The 20,221-nt window shown below is 44.4% G+C and overlaps 1 long non-coding RNA gene across 1 annotated transcript in view; it reads left to right on the top strand.

Moving 5' to 3' along the window:
* LOC128690298 (uncharacterized) overlaps window positions 1-19,600 on the top strand; it is a 231,964-nt gene extending 212,364 nt beyond the window's left edge. The window contains exon 4 of the long non-coding RNA XR_008407270.2: window positions 18,832-19,600. This is a non-coding gene — a long non-coding RNA (uncharacterized lncRNA). The remainder of the gene's footprint in view (window positions 1-18,831) is intronic.
* The last annotated feature ends 621 nt before the right edge of the window (window positions 19,601-20,221 follow it).

The following is a 20,221-nucleotide window of genomic DNA, read 5'->3' as shown; positions in this document are numbered from 1 at the left end:
TCGCTCATATGCTGCAGTAGTTATTTGGTTGATGTGCGCCTCAGGAGATGTGCTCGGTATTACACTCAACCCAAAATCCTTTTCTTTCAGTGAGATTTGCAGTCTTTTTCCCCTTAGCCTGGACTCTGTGATCTTTGACCTTCCCAGATCTCCATGACATTGCACTTGGTGGGGCTAAAGTCCAGGAGCCAATTGTTAGATCAGGCTTGTAGCCTGTCCAGATCCCTTTGAAGCCCCACCTGATCCTCATCCACTTGAATTCTCCGCATTAGCTTCACATCGTCTGCAAACAGGGACACCTCTTAATCTCTCCCTTCCGTCATGACATACACATATACCAGAAACAGCATCAATCCTAGGATTGACCCTTGTAGAACCCCATTCATCACAGACGTCCACTCTGACTCCTCGTCGCGAATTATCACTCGTTGTTTCCTTCCTGTCAGGTATTCTCTCATACACTGCAGTGTCTTGTTATTCCTGCCTCCTCCTCTAGCTATTGCACTAATCTGTTTTGCGGAACTGTGTCGAAAGGTTTATTACGGTCCAAGAAAATGCAGTTTACCCACCCCTTTCTCTATCCTGCCTTGTTTCCATGTCGTAAAGCTCCAGTAGGTTTGTGACACAGGATTTCCCCTCGCTTAAACCGTGCTGGTTATCGTGTATAAGCTCATTCCTCTCCAGGTGCCCCACCACTGTTCTGATAATCTCCATGACTATGCATACTCTACATGTCAGTGACACTGGTCTGTAGTTTAATGCTACCTGTCTATTTTTTTTTTTAAAGACTGGGACTGCATTTGTTGTCTTTCACACCTCAGGTAGTAGTTTAATTATACTTATATATATATATATATAATATATATATATATATATATATATATAAGTTACCACCTCTAAAACTTCAATGGGGACCCTCATCCTCAGGGAAAACTCAAGGTTTTCCCCGGAGCTGTTTGAATATTTTCTTCTCCTACCACCCCCTATATTTTATATTACACGTAACTTTATTACACGTAATTTTATTAATAGAATACATTGACAGAAAACACAAACATAAATACATTAGCACAATGTATCAAAGATTATAAATCAACTCTAGCTCCTCCGAAGCCAGACGCGAACCCAATATGCAGTATGCATTTCCCTTCTGGATGGTCACGCTGAGGCGTTGGAACATGTATGTCAGTTCTTGTCAGTCCTAGTATGTCAGTTCTTGTCAGTCATAGTGTGTCAGTTCTTGTCAGTCCTAGTATGTCAGTTCTTGTCAGTCATAGTGTGTCAGTTCTTGTCAGTCATAGTATGTCAGTTCTTGTCAGTCATAGTATGTCAGTTCTTGTCAGTCATAGTATGTCAGTTCTTGTCAGTCATAGTGTGTCAGTTCTTGTCAGTCATAGTGTGTCAGTTCTTGTCAGTCATAGTGTGTCAGTTCTTGTCATAGTGTGTCAGTTCTTGTCATAGTGTGTCAGTTCTTGTCATAGTGTGTCAGTTCTTGTCATAGTGTGTCAGTTCTTGTCATAGTGTGTCAGTTCTTGTCATAGTGTGTCAGTTCTTGTCATAGTGTATCAGTTCTTGTCAGTCATAGTGTGTCAGTTCTTGTCATAGTGTGTCAGTTCTTCTCAGTCATAGTGTGTCAGTTCTTGTCATAGTGTGTCAGTTCTTGTCAGTCATAGTGTGTCAGTTCTTGTCAGTCATAGTGTGTCAGTTCTTGTCATAGTGTGTCAGTTCTTGTTAGTCATAGTGTGTCAGTTCTTGTCAGTCATAGTGTGTCAGTTCTTGTCAGTCATAGTGTGTCAGTTCTTGTCAGTCATAGTGTGTCAGTTCTTGTCAGTCATAGTGTGTCAGTTCTTGTCAGTCATAGTGTGTCAGTTCTTGTCATAGTGTGTCAGTTCTTGTCAGTCATAGTGTGTCAGTTCTTGTCAGTCATAGTGTGTCAGTTCTTGTCAGTCATAGTGTGTCAATTCGTGTGTTCTAATTTGTCAGCCCTAGTGTGTCACCCATAGTGTGTCACCCATAGTGTGTAATTCATAGTGTGTCATCTATAGTGTGTCATCCATAGTGTCACCCATAGTGTGTCATCCATAGTGTGTAATTCATAGTGTTATCTATAGTGTGTCATCCATAGTGTGTCATCTATAGTGTGTCATCTATAGTGTGTCATCCATAGTGTGTCATCCATAGTGTGTCATCTATAGTGTGTCATCTATAGTGTGTCATCCATAGTGTGTCATTCATAGTGTGTCATCTATAGTGTGTCATCCATAGTGTGTCATCCATAGTGTGTCACCCATAGTGTGTCACCCATAGTGTGTCATCCATAGTGTGTCATCCATAGTGTGTCATCCATAGTGTGTCACCCATAGTGTGTCACCCATAGTGTGTCATCCATAGTGTCATCCATAGTGTGTCATCCATAGTGTGTCATCCATAGTGTGTCATCCATAGTGTGTCATCCATAGTGTGTCATCCATAGTGTGTCATCCATAGTGTGTCATCCATAGTGTGTCATCCATAGTGTGTCATCCATAGTGTGTCATCTATAGTGTGTCATCCATAGTGTGTCATCTATAGTGTGTCATCCATAGTGTGTCATCCATAGTGTGTCATCCATAGTGTGTCATCTATAGTGTGTCATCCATAGTGTGTCATCCATAGTGTGTCATCTATAGTGTGTCATCTATAGTGTGTCATCCATAGTGTGTCATCCATAGTGTGTCATCCATAGTGTGTCATCCATAGTGTGTCATCCATAGTGTGTCATCTATAGTGTGTCATCTATAGTGTGTCATCTATAGTGTGTCATCCATAGTGTGTCATCCATAGTGTGTCATCTATAGTGTGTCATCTATAGTGTGTCATCCATAGTGTGTTATCCATAGTGTGTCACCCATAGTGTGTCACCCATAGTGTGTCACCCATAGTGTGTCACCCATAGTGTGTCATCCATAGTGTGTCATCCATAGTGTGTCACCCATAGTGTGTCACCCATAGTGTGTCACCCATAGTGTGTCATCCATAGTGTCATCCATAGTGTGTAATTCATAGTGTGTCATCCATAGTGTGTCACCCATAGTGTGTCACCCATAGTGTGTCATCCATAGTGTCATCCATAGTGTGTCATCTATAGTGTGTCATCCATAGTGTCATCCATAGTGTCATCCATAGTGTGTCATCCATAGTGTGTCATCCATAGTGTCATCCATAGTGTGTCACCCATAGTGTGTCATCCATAGTGTCACCCATAGTGTGTCATCCATAGTGTGTCATCCATAGTGTGTCATCCATAGTGTGTCATCCATAGTGTGTCATCCATTGTGTCATCCATAGTGTGTCATCCATAGTGTGTCATCCATAGTGTGTAATTCATAGTGTGTCATCTATAGTGTGTCATCCATAGTGTCATCCATAGTGTGTAATTCAGTGTGTCATCCATAGTGTGTCACCCATAGTGTGTCACCCATAGTGTGTCATCCATAGTGTGTCATCCATAGTGTGTCATCCATAGTGTGTCACCCATAGTGTGTCATCCATAGTGTGTCATCCATAGTGTCACCCATAGTGTGTCACCCATAGTGTGTCACCCATAGTGTGTCATCCATAGTGTGTCATCCATTGTGTGTCATCCATCGTGTCACCCATAGTGTGTCATCCGTAGTGTGTCATCCACAGTGTGTCAGTCATAGAGTCAACAGTCATGCTGCTTGGCCTGACACCTTCTCTTCCTCCGTATGTGTGTGGGAAGTAACGTTGAGTCTCGGCAAGGAGTATCGAGTCTCAAGTATCTCACAAATAGGTTTCAGATGGTCTTGAATTAAAGATCGAGTAAATTATTAAAATTAATAATATGTGAAGTTGATATTTTTTGAAACATTAATTATTAGATAAAAATTACACAAAACAAAATTATATAGATTTTTTTGTGCATCTCTAGAAATGAAAAAGTTGAAAATTACTTCTTAAAAGTTATGAAAACGAGACTGTAAAATCTCTAATTAGAGAGGCTTTGGAGCGTCTCTCTCTCTCTCTCTCTCTCTCTCTCTTTCTCTCTCTCTGGACCTGACTTGCTGGTATATACTAAGGAACACGAAACTTGTTACCTTATCACCAATGTGTATTACTAGGGAAAGGTGACGTTGCTGGATTATAAAGGTGGTAACTTTGTAAAGCAGCCATTAATGCCTTTCTTTTTTTTATCTCCAGTTATCTCTTGAAGAATGACACAAGTGTGTGTGTACTCACCTAGTTGTACTCACCTAGTTGAGGTTGCGGGGGTCGAGTCCGAGCTCCTGGCCCCGCCTCTTCACTGATCGCTACTAAGTCACTCTCCCTGAGCCGTGAGCTTTATCATACCTCTGCTTAAAGCTATGTATGGATCCTGCCTCCACTACATCGCTTCCCAAACTATTCCACTTACTGACTACTCTGTGGCTGAAGAAATACTTCCTAACATCCCTGTGATTCATCTGTGTCTTCAACTTCCAACTGTGTCCCCTTGTTACTGTGTCCAATCTCTGGAACATCCTGTCTTAGTCCACCTTGTCAATTCCTCTCAGTATTTTGTATGTCGTTATCATGTCCCCCCTATCTCTCCTGTCCTCCAGTGTCGTCAGGTTGATTTCCCTTAACCTCTCCTCGTAGGACATACCTCTTAGCTCTGGGACAAACTATTCCACTTACTGACTACTCTGTGGCTGAAGAAATACTTCCTAACATCCCTGTGATTCATCTGTGTCTTCAACTTCCAACTGTGTCCCCTTGTTACTGTGTCCAATCTCTGGAACATCCTGTCTTAGTCCACCTTGTCAATTCCTCTCAGTATTTTGTATGTCGTTATCATGTCCCCCCTATCTCTCCTGTCCTCCAGTGTCGTCAGGTTGATTTCCCTTAACCTCTCCTCGTAGGACATACCTCTTAGCTCTGGGACTAGTCTTGTTGCAAACCTTTGCACTTTCTCTAGTTTCTTTACGTGCTTGGGTAGGTGTGGGTTCCAAACTGGTGCCGCATACTCCAATATGGGCCTAACGTACACGGTGTACAGGGTCCTGAATGATTCCTTATTAAGATGTGTGTGTGTGTGTGTGTGTGTGTGTGTGTGTGTGTGTGTGTGTGTGTGTGTGTGTGTGTGTGCGCGCGTGGGCGTGGGCGCTTGTGTGTGTATAAATGTGATAAACTTAGCTACTTAACCTACCATAAGATCTAGAAACTGCACTCTCATCTTCAGTCATACTTAAACTCTAGAACAGTGTGTAAGTCCAGAGTTTAAGAGTGTTTTGACTGTTCCTCTTCCCCCTACACCCCTTCCCACTTTTCTATCCCCCCAAAAAATCATTCTTGGCAAGGTAGGTCAAGTCTGGTGTCCAGGAAGCCTAACACTGCTTGTTATCTGACGACTCTGATGCCGCCTCTCAACCCACATTGAAATTCGATTGAGTTTTTGCTGAGCGATGGGACTGTGAAACACTTTTTTCTTGATCCAGCTTGAGTGACCAAAAAACACAAAATTCTCCCATATTTTATCCACATTTTGCCCTCATTATATCCTAATTTTATCCTCATTTTATCTCCATTTCATTCTCATTTTATTCTCATATTAGCCTCATTTTAACCTCATTTTATTCTAATTTTATCCTCATTTTATTCTCATTTTATCCTCATTTTATCTTCATTTTATCATTTATCCTTATATTTACTTTTATTTTACTTATACTTATTTTACACTTATCCTTACTTCATCCTTGTTTGTACTTATATTATCTTTATTTCACATTTATATACTTAATTTATCCTTATAATTATTTTGTATTTATTTTATCCTTACTTTATACTTATATTCATCCTTATTTTATACTTATTTTATACTTATTCATAATTATTTTAACCTTATTTTATCCTTATTTTATGCCTGTTCTTATTTTAAATGCAAACTTGTAGACTTCTGATACGCCACACGTATGCCTCAAATACACTCCATGCATGCGTCACGTATGATCCATGCATGCATCACTTACGTGCCATGCATGTGTCACATATCAATTCACAATTATTCATTTGGAAAGTGTCTTTACAACACTTACGAGAAAGGGAGGTAATCAGGTTTGATTAGAGGGAATGGAAGTTAGTTCTTAATTCCATGAATCAAGAGGATTTTCGTTATATCTTGGCTTAAAGTCTTGTTATATCTTGGCTTAAAGTCTTGTTATATCCTGACTTCATTAAGTCTTGTTATATCGGGGCTTTGTTAATTCTCGTTATTTTCTGGCTTCGTTAAGTCTCTCTTTATCCTGGAGATACTTTAGAAATCTTACACTGGCGATGCTGGGGAGAGAATTTTTAACTTTTAATTGACAAGGTATCAAAGGCTGAAAGAGAGAGAGAGAGAGAGAGGGAGAGGAAGGAAGCCTGTGCTGTGACCATTGTTATGGAATGTCTGCTTCAATGACCTTCTTCATCTCATCCCATAAGCCCATGCATATGCAGGCAGCTGTACCCTGATATTCACTTATCCAAGAGAAGAAATACCAGCTGCTCTAAGCTACATCAATCGCCAGTTAAAAGCTATATCAGCTTGGGGAAACTGATAGCAAGTAACATTTGCACCTGAGAAAACACAAATGATAATGGTCTCTAGGCACCATGATGGTAATACCGGAGCAGTAGTAAGTATGAATGGGAGTGTGTTGGTACCTGGAGAAGAAGTTGATATCCTTGGGGTGAAATTTGACTCCAAACTGACCATGAAGAACCACGTTGTAAATCTTGCAAACAAGGCAGCCAGAAAGCTTACAGCACTTTGCCGTATCTCGCATCTGCTCGACAGTAGGGGTTGCAAGATTTTGTATGAGGCACAAGTATGCTTACACCTTGAGTATGCTCCACTTTCTTGGTTTGCCTGCCTCCCCCCCCCTCTCATCTGCGACTGCTTGACAGAGTAGAGAACAGAGCAAGACGTCTCATCTCTCGCCTGGACCCATCCTGGATAGATCTGTCATTTCAGCACCCACAGGAGGGATGTGGGTGGCCTTACTGTTATGTACAAGGCTAACATTGTCAAAGTACCACACTTGGCTCCACTTCGAGGACAGCGAAAAGCAAGCTTCTGTACCACAAGACGGGCAGAAAGCAGCAACTTCACTCTTGCTGTACCCTTCTCCAGAACATCACTCCATCTGAGATCATTTATCCCCAGGATGACTCGAGTCTGGAACACATTCGTACAACATTATGTCAACGAGTTAGTCAAAGATTAAGACACTTATGCAACATGTGGGATTCTTTATTGAGGAAACGTTTCTCCACACAGTGGCTTCATCAGTCCAATACAAATCAGAAGGGTGTAATGAGAGGAGGAGTTTGAGGTAATCAGTCCCTCAGCTTGGAGTCGATGTGTTCAGTCCATCAATCTTGTAGAAAGTATAGCATAGGGCCGTAGACGTGGCTTATATACTGTAATCAGGAGAGGAGAAGCAATATATAAGCCACGTCTACGGCTCTATGCTGTACTTTCTACAAGATTGATGGACTGAACACACCGACTCCAGGCTGAGGGACTGATTACCTCAAACTACTCCTCTCCTTATACCCTTCTGATTTGTATTGGGCTGATGAAGCCACTGTGTGGCGAAACGTTTCCTCAATAAAGATTCCCATATGTTGCATAAGTGTCTTAATCTTCAACTTGTCGATTTATTTAAACCGTTTATCACAGAGCTAAAGTCAGTTGATCAAATTAAAATGCTGGCCCACAGATGGCTCCAACTTCATCCTGTTATCTACTTGTGTGTTTCAAACCAATAAAAATGCTTTCAAATGAGCTGATGTAGGTAACAGCTCTTAGCTTCCCAATAAAGTTAGGAATCCTTAACTTGTAAATAGCTTGTCAATAAAGCTAGTGATCTTTAACCCTAACCTCGACAAAACCCTGTGTAAAAAAAAAAAAAAAACTAAGCCAACGAGCCAGGACCACGCCTAGTAGTACGCCTCTGAGGGCAACTGAGAAATGCTATGGTAATATCGACAAGCTGTGAAAAGACACCTGTGTACAGTTGATGGTTTAGGGAACGTTTCCCCATGAGTGACTTCCGTCTTAAGACAGAGAGAACTGAGAAACGAGTTTGTATAGTGACATGTGTTAGGTGGAAGTCGCTAGGGTAGTAGTACAACTGTGATGAATTGTACTACTGCTGCTATTACTACTGCTATTACTACTACTACCACGACTACCTTCACGACTTTCCACCTTCTTCTGCCACTATATAAACTCGGGACTGAAGAAGTCACTCTCAGTGAAATATTTCCTAAAATAAATATCCTGAAGTGTACGTGTCTTCTTCTATATTCAGGGCAAGTCTAGATTTATTACTCCGTTATGAGACACAGACCAGTCTCATTCTCTCATCCTGAGACACTCAGAAGACACGTGCACCCTCAGGCTGCCGTCCCGAGACACTGAGATACTTCTGAGGAACACAGAAAAATAGTGATGTTGAAGCCTTTTGAAAAACACTGTGACACGAAAATTTGGGTTCAGTGTTGTAATGGTAATATTGTCTGGGTCTGTGATCTCTTGAGAGACAGTTTCGGCGACTAGCTTTCTGGGGCCTAACGTTCCTGCGCGTGGGGTGTCCCATGCGCAGTTTCATGTGCACTGGGTGTCCTGTGCGCAGTTTTCTGTGCATGCGGTGTCCCGTGCGCAGTTTCCTGTGCATATGGTATCCCATGCGCATATGTCTCCCCGCCTGTGTCTCCCCAGCATTGTAATCTCACTCCATCGCGAGTAGCAACCAGACAACCAACACTTCCATCACAAAGCGCCGTACTCCATTACCCTCCATAAGATCCATCCATTATCACTTTAAAAAAGAACATCTATCCATCCATCCAGTCCATTAAGCAAGGTCTACCATGCCGGTTATCAGCTGAGAGTGGAGGGAGGGAGGTAAAAAATGATCACAGCATTCATCATTACTCGCGCCATCCCTCCAAGACTATTATTCTCGTCCGAAGTCGTTGTTTTCGTATCTGGCGAAGTATCTTGAGGTTCGCCGTTGTGGAATATCGGTAAATGCATTTTTCGTAGCGTTATATCGGCTTACAACTACTCCCCGTGGATGGTGAGAGTCACCAGGATTGTGCCAAAGGGTGAGAAAGTTGCCACACCGTGAGGTTATTAAAATGACATAGATTATATACATCTACGGGATAGTTCGTTTTTTTTTTTTTTTTTTTTTTTTTTTTTTTTTTTTTTTTTTTTTTTTTACACATGGTTTGACAAGGTTAAGGATCCCTAGCTTTATTGACAAGCTATTTACAGGTTAAGGATTCCTAACTTTATTGACAAGCTAAGAGCTGTTACCTACATCAGCTCATTTGAAAGCATTTTTATTGTTATGAGACATACAAGTAGGGAACAGGATGAAGTTGGAGCCATCTGTGGGCCAGCATTTTCATTTGATCAACTGACGTTATCTCGTTGACATCATTATGCTGAACGAATGTGTTCCATACTCGAGTCATCCTGGGTATGTATGATCTCAGATGGAGTGATGTTCTGGAGAAGGGTACAGCCAGAGTGAAGTTGCTGCTTTCTGCCCGTCTTGTGGCATAAAAGCTTGTTTCGCGCTGTCCTCGAAGTGGATCCAAGTGTGGTATTTTGACAATATTGGCCTTGTACATAACAGTAAGGCCACCCACATCCCTCCTATGTTGAAGGCTCTGCTGAAATGACAGATCCATCCAGGATGGGTCCAGGCGAGAGATGAGACGTCTTGCTCTGTTCTCTACTCTGTCAAGCAGTCGCAGATGAGAGGGGGGACAGGCAAACCAAGAAAGTGGAGCATACTCAAGGTGTGAGCGTACTTGTGCCTCGTACAGTATCTTGCAACCCCTACTGTCAAGCAGATGCGAGATACGGCGAAGTGCTGTAAGCTTCCTGGCTGCCTTGTTTGCAAGATTTACAACATGGTTCTTCATGGTTAGTTTGGAGTCAAATTTCACTCCAAGGATATCAACTTCTTCTCCAGGTGCCAACATCCTCCCATTCATCCTTACTACTGCACCAGCATTACCATCATGGTGCCTAGAGACGATCATCATTTGCGTTTTCTCAGGTGCAAATGTTACTTGCCATCTATTTCCCCAAGCTGATATAGCTCTCAGCTGGTGATTGATGTAGCTTAGAGCAGCTGGCATTTCTTCTCTTGGATAAGTGAATGTCAGTGTACAGTCGTCTGCATATGCATGTGATTCTGGGATGAGATGAAGAAGGTCGTTGAAGTAGACATTCCATAACAGTGGACCCAGCACACTTCCTTGTGGAACGCTTGCCCCAATAGGATGTCTTGCTGATTCCGTTCCATTGAGGACTACACTTAGAGATCTACCATGAAGGTAATCACTGAGGAGACATAGCGTAGAGCCTGCAATTCCCAGTGCTTGAAGTTTTGCTAAGAGGCCCTGGTGCCACACCCGGTCGAAAGCGCCAGCAATGTCCAGTGCTACCACACAGCTGACTTTGGATTCATCCAGTGACTGGTGCCACTTAGTGGAGAGGTTTAACAACAGATCAGCAGCAGAGTAACCTTTCCTGAAGCCATATTGACGATCACAAAGTAGTGAGTGGTAGTCAAAAAACTCTGTCATTTGTCTTGAGATTATTGTCTCAAGGATCTTACCAGTGATTGACAGGAGTGACACTGGTCTGTAGTTGCTGATTTCTGCTCTGCTCTTCTTTTTGTGAACAGGGACTACATTTGCCTCTTTCCATGGAGAGGGCCATTTGCACTGTACTAGGCAGTGCTGAAAGATGCGAGTTAGAGGTGCTGCTAGCTGGTCTGCACATCTTCTCAACAATCTTGGGCTCAACTTGTCTGGGCCCACAGCCTTTTCTTGGTCAAGTGATTTAAGAAGGAAATGCACCTCCTCCTGCCTTATTGTCACCCCTGACAGTTTTGACACAGTTCTCTCTCTCTCTCTCTCTCTCTCTCTTTCTCTCTCTCTCTCTCTCTCTCTCTCTCTCTCTCTCTCTCTCTCTCTCTCTCTCTCTCTCTCTCTCTCTCTCTCTCTCTCTCTCTCTCTCTCTCGCGTTTTTTAGACCTGAATTAACGACATCTGCAGCCTTGACATACTCGACTACTTACAAAACCTGTACATTAACAGATCACGCTGACCTCAACTGCCTCCTAGAATTACAAAAGAATTATGCATAAATCGCGAACCAACGATACAGGATGGAAAACAACCACGAGGAGGGTTGAATGATAGCTCTAGGCCTTTCACAAGAAGAGCCTTAGTAAAGGCGCTCCCTGTGATCGCACTTGCTTGGATCTCATCCTCTTTTCTGCAACATTCCAAGCTCATGATGTGTTAATCGCAACACGAAAGGCCCAGAGCTATCATTCAACTTTCCAAGTGGTTGTGTTAAAAGAGAATGTAGATACCAGATAGTGTACACACCAGTAGTAATGTTCAGTCAGTCTTTCTAGCTTTGGAAAGTTGCCAAGTGACTGGATACTAGTAAATGGCCACAATACCGTGACTGGAACAATACGCAACTAACCAGCACGTAGGTGAGGTAATCAGGTGAGGTAATCAGTCCCTCAGGCAGAGGGACTGATTACCTCATCTTCTGTATATAGTTCCACTGTCTTCAAATTATGTCCATGAATGGGTACTGATAAAGCCACTGGATGGCGAAACGTCTACAGTAAAGATAACCAGATGTTGCACATGTGAGTAATTCTCATAGCAAATGCAAAAACATTGAAAATTGAAAATAAGACTTGCGCTGCGGAAAATTTACAATTGTGCGGTGATGCTAACACGAATCCCCATTTACTGTACCTAAAATTGATGGCAAGACGATGATGGTGATAGTTCCCTTAACTACCGCCCCATCATCTTACCAAAAATTTTAGGTCAAATTTTAGATTTTTGTTAGACACTACAATCACAAATTTTCTGCTTCGTAATAAACCGATATTTAATGTGGATTTGGTCAAAAATAACAGTCACTGTTATCAAAAATAACAGTCACTGTTATCAAAAATAGCAGTCACTGTTGTCAAAAATAACAGTCACTGTTATCAAAAATAGCAGTCACTGTTGTCAAAAATAAGTCAGTTATAAAAAATAACAGTCACTGTTGTCAAAAATAAGTCAGTTATAAAAAATAACAGTCACTGTTATCAAATATAACAGTGGCTGACGCACTATCTACACAAGCACTTAGCTAATTTAAGATTCCATTAGATACTTAGGTAAGGTTTGTCAGAAACAGGACCAGTGTTTCCTGTCGTATAATGACTCGCAGCTGGAGTTTTTGGTCATCACGTCTTTAAAAATTACGGTTATGATTCCATCCAGTACATATTATGCAACGGAGATGCCCAGGTTGGTCTAGATCACTACATCAGAACCCTTAACCAATGGTCATGATGTAGTGACCACCGTCACTACATCAGGACCCTTGACTAATGGTCCTGATGTGACCACCGTCACTACATCAGGACCCTTGACTAATGGTCCTGATGTGACCACCGTCACTACATCAGGACCCTTGACTAATGGTCCTGATATAGTGACCACCGTCAGTACATCAGGATCCTTAACTAATGGTCCTGATGTAGTGACCACGATCACTACATTATGACCCTTAATTGATGGTCCTGATGTAGTGCTGGTGGTCACTACATCAGGACCATTAATTGATGACCCTGACGTAGTGGCCTCCTCCAACACTACGTCAGGACCATTAGTTGATGGTCTTGATGGTGACGGTGATTGTAGTGGTGCATTTAAGAGGTCGAAGAGGTGTTGATGATGTTGATGTTAGAAGCAGTAACTCATTCTGACTCAACCCATTTTGATTATACCATTCTACCGTCTTCTCTCTCTCTCTCTCTCTCTCTCCCTCTCTCTCTCTCTCTCTCTCTCTCTCTCCCTCTCCCTCTCTCTCTCTCTCTCTCTCTCTCTCTCTCTCTCTCTCTCTCTCTCTCTTTCCGAAAGTGAATTTTGTTTTAACTCTCGATGCCCCACTGGCTATTTCTTCCATTAAGAGTTTGTTCCAGTATTTTCTCTAGATTTCTTTCTGCCGGATGTTATATCAGTGTTAATGTTTGTGCTTGCGTGCCCACCAGTGGTTCAGAAGGTTCACTTGTTGAAGACTTGTTGCGTGCCCACCAGTGGTTCAGATGGTTCACTTGTTGAAGACTCTTGTTGTGTGCCCACCAGTGGTTCAGAAGGTTCAATTGTTGAAGACTTGTTGCGTGCCCACCAGTGGTTCAGAAGGTTCACTTGTTGAAGACTTGTTGCGTGCCCACCAGTGGTTCAGAAGGTTCACTTGTTGAAGACTTGTTGCGTGCCCACCAGTGGTTCAGAAGGTTCACTTGTTGAAGACTCTTGTTGTGTGCCCACCAGTGGTTCAGAAGGTTCAATTGTTGAAGACTTGTTGCGTGCCCACCAGTGGTTCAGATGGTTCACTTGTTGAAGACTCTTGTTGTGTGCCCACCAGTGGTTCAGAAGGTTCACTTGTCGAAGACTTGTTGCGTGCCCACCAGTGGTTCAGAAGGTTCACTTGTCGAACTTGTTGCGTGCCGACCAGTGGTTCAGAAGGTTCACTTGTCGAAGACTTGTTGCGTGCCCACCAGTAGTTCAGAAGGTTCACTTGTCGAAGACTTGTTGCGTGCCCACCAGTAGTTCAGAAGGTTCACTTGTCGAAGACTTGTTGCGTGCCCACCAGTGGTTCAGAAGGTTCACTTGTCGAATTTGTTGCGTACCCACCAGTGGTTCAGAAGGTTCACTTGTCGAACTTGTTGCGTACCCACCAGTGGTTCAGAAGGTTCACTTGTCGAACTTGTTGCGTACCCACCAGTGGTTCAGAAGGTTCACTTGTCGAAGACTCTTGTTGCGTGCCCACCAGTGGTTCAGAAGGTTCACTTGTCGAAGACTTGTTGCGTGCCGACCAGTGGTTCAGAAGCGTCACACAACGCTCCCTCTTCAACGCTAGTTCAGAGATTCTCAACAAGCATTTTCAGTTAAGAAAAATATCAGTATTTAAGGGTGTTTCCTGCTCGTGTAGAAGTTTATCATCTGACTCCAGAATATATCTGACGCACACCAGCTACTTCCTGACATATTATCGCTGACATAACACCAGCATCTCTCACACACTAGCAACACAGGAAGCGTTTATATAAACACTGCAACACAGCAAGCATTTCTATAAATGCAACACAGCAAGTATTTCTGTGAACACTTTCAACACAGCAACCATTACTATAAACACTTGCAACACAGCAAGCATTTATTAAGCAACATTTCGCTCGCTTGGAAACAGAAAAAACAAATACAGTTACAATATTTTTACTGATAACGTTTCGCCCACGAAGAGGGCTTTATCAATCAAATGTCAATAAAGGGTCTCATTTCACTTCATTTACGTCTCTACTTCCATTATGTCGGAATTTTATAGTCTCTCTTCATTTCGCTCACACGTAAGCGAAACGCTGTCAACTGAAGGCTTACCCTGTTAAAATCTGTATTGCTAAGTCAACCTCTTCCTTAAAAAGGGCTTCCTATCATATTCTGTAAAGTCACTGCAACCTTCCCAAGTTCTCCCATAACCTGTCTATTCTTGCTTCTTAAGACGTGAGTAAGCAGAAAGACCTCCCAGAAAGCGGTATCATATAACAGTAGTTTGGGCAGAGGACACGACAAGCGCCTCAGATCCCCAATTGATCCGCTGCCGCAGACCCAAATGGAATTTCCAACTGAATGAATCTCACGTTCGGCTGGGTGACCCCCGGGCGTGTCTTGGCTCAGTGTGTGCGTGTGTGTTAGTGTGTGTGTGTGTGTGTGTGTGTGTGTGTGTGTGTGTGTGTGTGTGTGTGTGTGTGTGTGTGTGTGTGTGTGTGAACCCAAAAGGGTTCTTTCAGGTATACAGAAGATTAGGGACAATGTAGGTCCACTTGTGATAAGGAAATGTGTGAACTTTTCATTACCTACTTCCTCTCAGTTTTTACTCAAGAAGATACTAGCAAAATTCCATGAATAATAAATTATATAGAACAGGACGATAATAAACTATGCACGATTAGGGTAACTAGTGACATGGTCTTCAGATAAATAGAGAAATTAAAACCTAACAAATCCTCAGGCCCTGACGTAGAATTAGGGGAAATATGATTGAGGTATATAAATGGAAAACGGGAATTAATAAAGGAGATGTAAATTGCGTGCTAAAAATATCTAACATAGCCAGGACTCGCAGCAATGGTTTTAAATTTAAAAAATTCAGGTTCAGGAAGGACATAGGAAAGCACTGGTTTGGTAATAGAGTTGTGGATGAGTGGAACAAACTCCCGAGTACCGTCATAGAAGCTAAGACGTTGTGTAGTTTTAAAAATAGGTTGGATAACTACATGAGTGGGTGTGGGTGGGTGCGAGTTGAACCTGACTAGCTTGTGCTATTAGGTCGGATGTTGTGCTCCTCCCTTAAGTGACGTGTCTGACCTCACTAGGTCAAGGCATTGGCTTAAGCCGGTGGGAGAATTAGACCTGTTTCGCATAGGCCAATAGTCCTGCTGCAGTGTTCCTTCTATCTTATGTTCTTATGTGTGTGTCTGTGTACCAACCATTATGTGGTTGCAGGGGTCGAGTCGCAGCTCCAGTGTGTGTGTTTAGCAACTTTTATGAAGTTCGATGCCACACTTGTAGTCTCCTGAGTTATAGCACCTTTGTCTCTTGTTATTTGTTATAGTTGCTCGATACTTGTCTGCATAGTGCCTTGCGGCCTACTTTAGTATCCTCCCTGACACCGTTCTTTCTGGCAATGTCCTCCCTGGCACCCTCTTCCCGGGCACCGACCTCCCTGGTACTGATCCCTGGCACCATCCACCCTGGCACCATCCACCCTGGCACCATCCTCCCTGGCACCATCCTCCCTGGCACCGACCACCCTGGTACTGACCTCCCTGGCACCATCCACCCTGGCATCATCGACCTTGGCACCGACCTCCCTGCACCATCCACCCTTGGCACCGACCTCTCTGCTACTGACCTCCAAGGCATTTTCTTGGCACCATCCTTCCTGGCACCATCCACCTTGGCATCCTCCTTGGCACCATCCACCCTGTCACCATCCACCTTGGCACCAGCCTCCCTGGCATCGTCCTCCCTGGCATCGTCCCCCCTGGCACCATCCTCCATGCCAACATCTTCCCTGGAACCATCTTTTCTGACACCATCCACCCTGGCACCATCCTGGCACCTTCCACCCTGGCACCCTCCTCCATGGCACCATTCTCCATGGCATCGTCCTTCCTGGCACCATCCTCCTTGGCACCGTCCACCCTGGCACCATCCTCCCTGGCACCGTCCACCTTGGCACCGTCCTCTCTGCTATTGCCCTCCCTGGCACCATCCTCCCTGGCACCATCCTCCCTGGCACTATCCTCCCTGGCACTATCCTCCCTGGCACCATCCTCCCTGGCACCATCCTCCCTGGCACTATCCTCCCTGGCACTATCCTCCCTGGCACCGTCCACCCTGGCATTCTCCCTGCCACCGTCCACCCTGGCACCATCCTCCCTAGCACCTTCCATCCTGGCACCGTCGTCCTTGGCACCGTCCACCCTGGCATCGTCCTCCCTAGCACCGTCCACCCTGGCACCATCCTCCTTGTCACCGTCCTCCCTGGCACCGTCCTCCTTGGCACCATCCTCCCTGGCACCATCCTCCCTGGCACCATCCTCCCTGGCACCGTCCACCCTGGCACCGTCCACCCTGGCACCGTCCTTCCTGGCACCGTCCTCCCTGGCACCGTCCTCCCTGGCACCGTCCACCCTGGCACCATCCTGGCACCGTCAACCCTGGCACCGTCCTCCTTGGCACCATCCTCCCTGCCACCGTCCACCCTGGCACCATCCTCCCTGGCACCGTCCTCCCTGGCACCGTCCTCCCTGGCACTGTCCTCCCTGGCACCGTCCTCCCTGGCACCGTCCTCCCTGGCACCGTCCTCCTTGGCACCATCCTCCCTGGCACCGTCCTCCCTGGCACCGTCCTTCCTGGCACCGTCCTCCCTGGCACCGTCCTCCCTGGCACCGTCCTCCTTGGCACTGTCCTCCCTGGCACCGTCCTCTTTGGCACCGTCCTCCCTGGCACCGTCCACCCTGGCACCGTCCTCCCTGGCACCGTCCTCCCTGGGACCGTCCTCCTTGGCACCGTCCTCCCTGGCACCATCCTCCCTGGCACTGTCCTCCCTGGCATCATCCTCCCTGGCATCATCCTCCCTGGCACCGTCCTCCCTGGCACCGTCCTCCCTGGCACTGTCCTCCCTGGCACCGTCCTCCCTGGCACCGTCCTCCCTGGCACCGTCCTCCCTGGCACCGTCCTCCCTGGCACTGTCCTCCCTGGCATCATCCTCCCTGGCACCGTCCTCCCTGGCACCGTCCTCCCTGGCACCGTCCTCCCTGGCACTGTCCTCCCTGGCATCATCCTGGCATCATCCTCCCTGGCACCGTCCACCCTGGCACCGTCCTCCTTGGCACCGTCCTCCCTGGCACCGTCCTCCCTGGCACTGTCCTCCCTGGCATCATCCTCCCTGGCACCGTCCTCCCTGGCACCGTCCTCCCTGGCACCGTCCTCCCTGGCACCGTCCTCCCTGGCACCGTCCTCCCTGGCACCGTCCTCCCTGACACCGTCCTCCATGACACATTTTGTCTCCTGCACGGACACACAGCTCATACACTCCGCAGTAAGAACAATATTTTTCAAAATAGTCCGCAGCTTAATGGACACAGTTTGAATTTTAATGCCGAACCTATACTTTTTATTTATCGTTTCTTTTAGATGAAAGTTCATTTTTTTATATACACGACGACCAGTGTGAATATCGTACAATTTGAAGCGTTCATATTCTGCTTGAAAACGGCAGTTTTTATTTCCTTATATTTAAAAAAATGCTTTATACTTTGTCAGGGAGAATGTATCTGTCAGTGTTGATGTTTATGTTTGGTTTTGTCACTTTAGTAACACAATATTATATCTAAATGCTGAGTTTCTTTTTAATAGTTACTGAACTGTGAAGGTAGACAGAGAGAAGCAGAGTGACCAGGATACACAGTGTTGTGTGTTGAATGATTGCTCAAGGACACGCTTCTTACATCTCAATTTGTGCTTTTCATTATTATTATTATTATAATCATGGGGGAGCACTAAACCCTTAAGATTATACAGTGCCTGTGGGGGGGATGAAAGGTATTCCGACTCAATTCAGGGAACCTGAGCACAGATCCACCTCCCTAGATCAAGAACCTCTCACCAGCGTCAAGGAACCTTCCCTGAGGGGTTTGTACTTTTGAGTGCAGGTATTGAGTCGGCCTCTTAACTGTCACTTCCGAGTTCATTGTAGCTGTCGTAAAAGGCTCTTGATGGAAGGAATTTTAGCTACCCTCTCCTTCAAACCTGATCTACCAGGCGCTGTACTAACCCTTTGTGTGTTCAGTGCTTCCCAATTGATACAACGCTCTCAGAGCTAATGTAGATTTTTCAGTCGAGTATACTCTGAACCCCCTCGTGTCAGAGTATACTCGACACCTTTCCATGGAATATATTGTATACCGTGATCATTTCCACTCTTAATCAATTCATGAAGCAAATTCGTTCAGACTATGTACTGTAGCTGTATCTTACAGCTCTAGTACCAGTCTGGTACTTGTCATTTTTCCAGCTCCTGTATTTTCGTGACCAGGTGAAGGATGGGGGGGGGGGTTAATCTACTATGGCATTAAATGTGTTGTAAAAACTATTATAGATTCGTTATTTTGGTTCTTTTAGGTCATTGCTGGTCTAATATGGTGAATGGACACACCCTCCTCAGCTTAAAGCGATACATACGCTTTGTGAAGAATGGCAGTCACAATCCCGTTGCTGCAACAATTCGCAGAAAACCCACAAACTGAAGGTAAATTCTCAGACGACGCTGAGGTCAGTCCTGAACCTTCATCAAGTCATGAGTAAAAGAGAAAATAGATGAGTAACCCAGAAATCACATCAGTTGAAAAGTTAAGGACACGGGTTGAAGTGAAGAGAAAGTTAAGGTCAGGTCCAGTTACCAAGCTTCTGGAGACGGGAGAGTTTGACAACAATTCTGGGAAAGACAAATCTCAACAGACAGAACCCGTTCCGTGGTTTGTTTGCAGTATGTTATTACGATCTCGTGAGACAGAATTCACACTAAGATTAATACTGTGTATAAAGGTGGATTCTACAAGACAGTGTCTATGTAGGCTACGAGAGGAATATACAGCATTTGTAAGCTTATGGGATGACTATTTTTCTAACAAAGAAGAGACTTGTTGGTATCATCAAGGAGGATAAATATTCTCTGTTCTTTAAATCTGACCGGTGTCCCGTAATTCGATTGCCAACACACTCAGCTCACACAGTGAGGTCTGTGGTTCGATCCCCGGTACGGATGAAACATTAGGACGGGTTTCATTAAGACACCTGCTGGTATGGGTCGCATCCTGGAAACAAAATTGACCTAATTTGCCCGAAATGCTCTACATAAGAAGGGGCTTTCTATATAGTAATATATCATTGATGTCAGCTAGGACTGTATACCTTGTACATGTACTTGTAGTAAATAAAGATATTACTGGTATACATACTATCATTTATCAGTTTTATTTACTCAGGTGAAGCATAATTTTAATTTCAGATAAATGGACACAGAAGCAACTAATATGACATTTTATTGTAGCAACGTTTCGCTCTCCAGGAACTTTGTGGAGCCGTTACAAACAATGGAGGAACACAGAAGATATGCTATGTAGTTAACAAGGATCCTGAATCGCCATTTCTAAGATTATTAAACAGAAAAGAGGCAGTTGAGTCATCTGTACATGTCTCAGTTGACTGAAGTAGATTAAATTCTATTAGGTTTACTAACATCTGGTTGCCATTCCATATAATTATAACTCACTCTCTGGCGAAACGAAGCTTCGCAAACCTCCACTGCTACTGAGCTCTCAGTGGTGTACCTGGTGATATCCTCATCGCCTTGCTGAAGTCTCTCTCAGCTCAGGTTGACATCTTTTAGTTACTTCGTGTATGCATCCCATCCTGTGGGTAATCAGACAATATAGCTGTCATACTGAATAGAATACCTGTAGCATTTCGCGGGTATTCTTATAATGTAATTGTCGTGCCGAACAGGTAAAAT

This window comes from Cherax quadricarinatus, chromosome 32 (genome assembly GCF_038502225.1).
Source record: "Cherax quadricarinatus isolate ZL_2023a chromosome 32, ASM3850222v1, whole genome shotgun sequence".
Taxonomy (NCBI): domain Eukaryota; kingdom Metazoa; phylum Arthropoda; class Malacostraca; order Decapoda; family Parastacidae; genus Cherax; species Cherax quadricarinatus.
The sequence above is the reverse complement of the archived record's forward strand: the minus strand, read 5'-3'. Positions and strand labels throughout refer to the sequence as shown.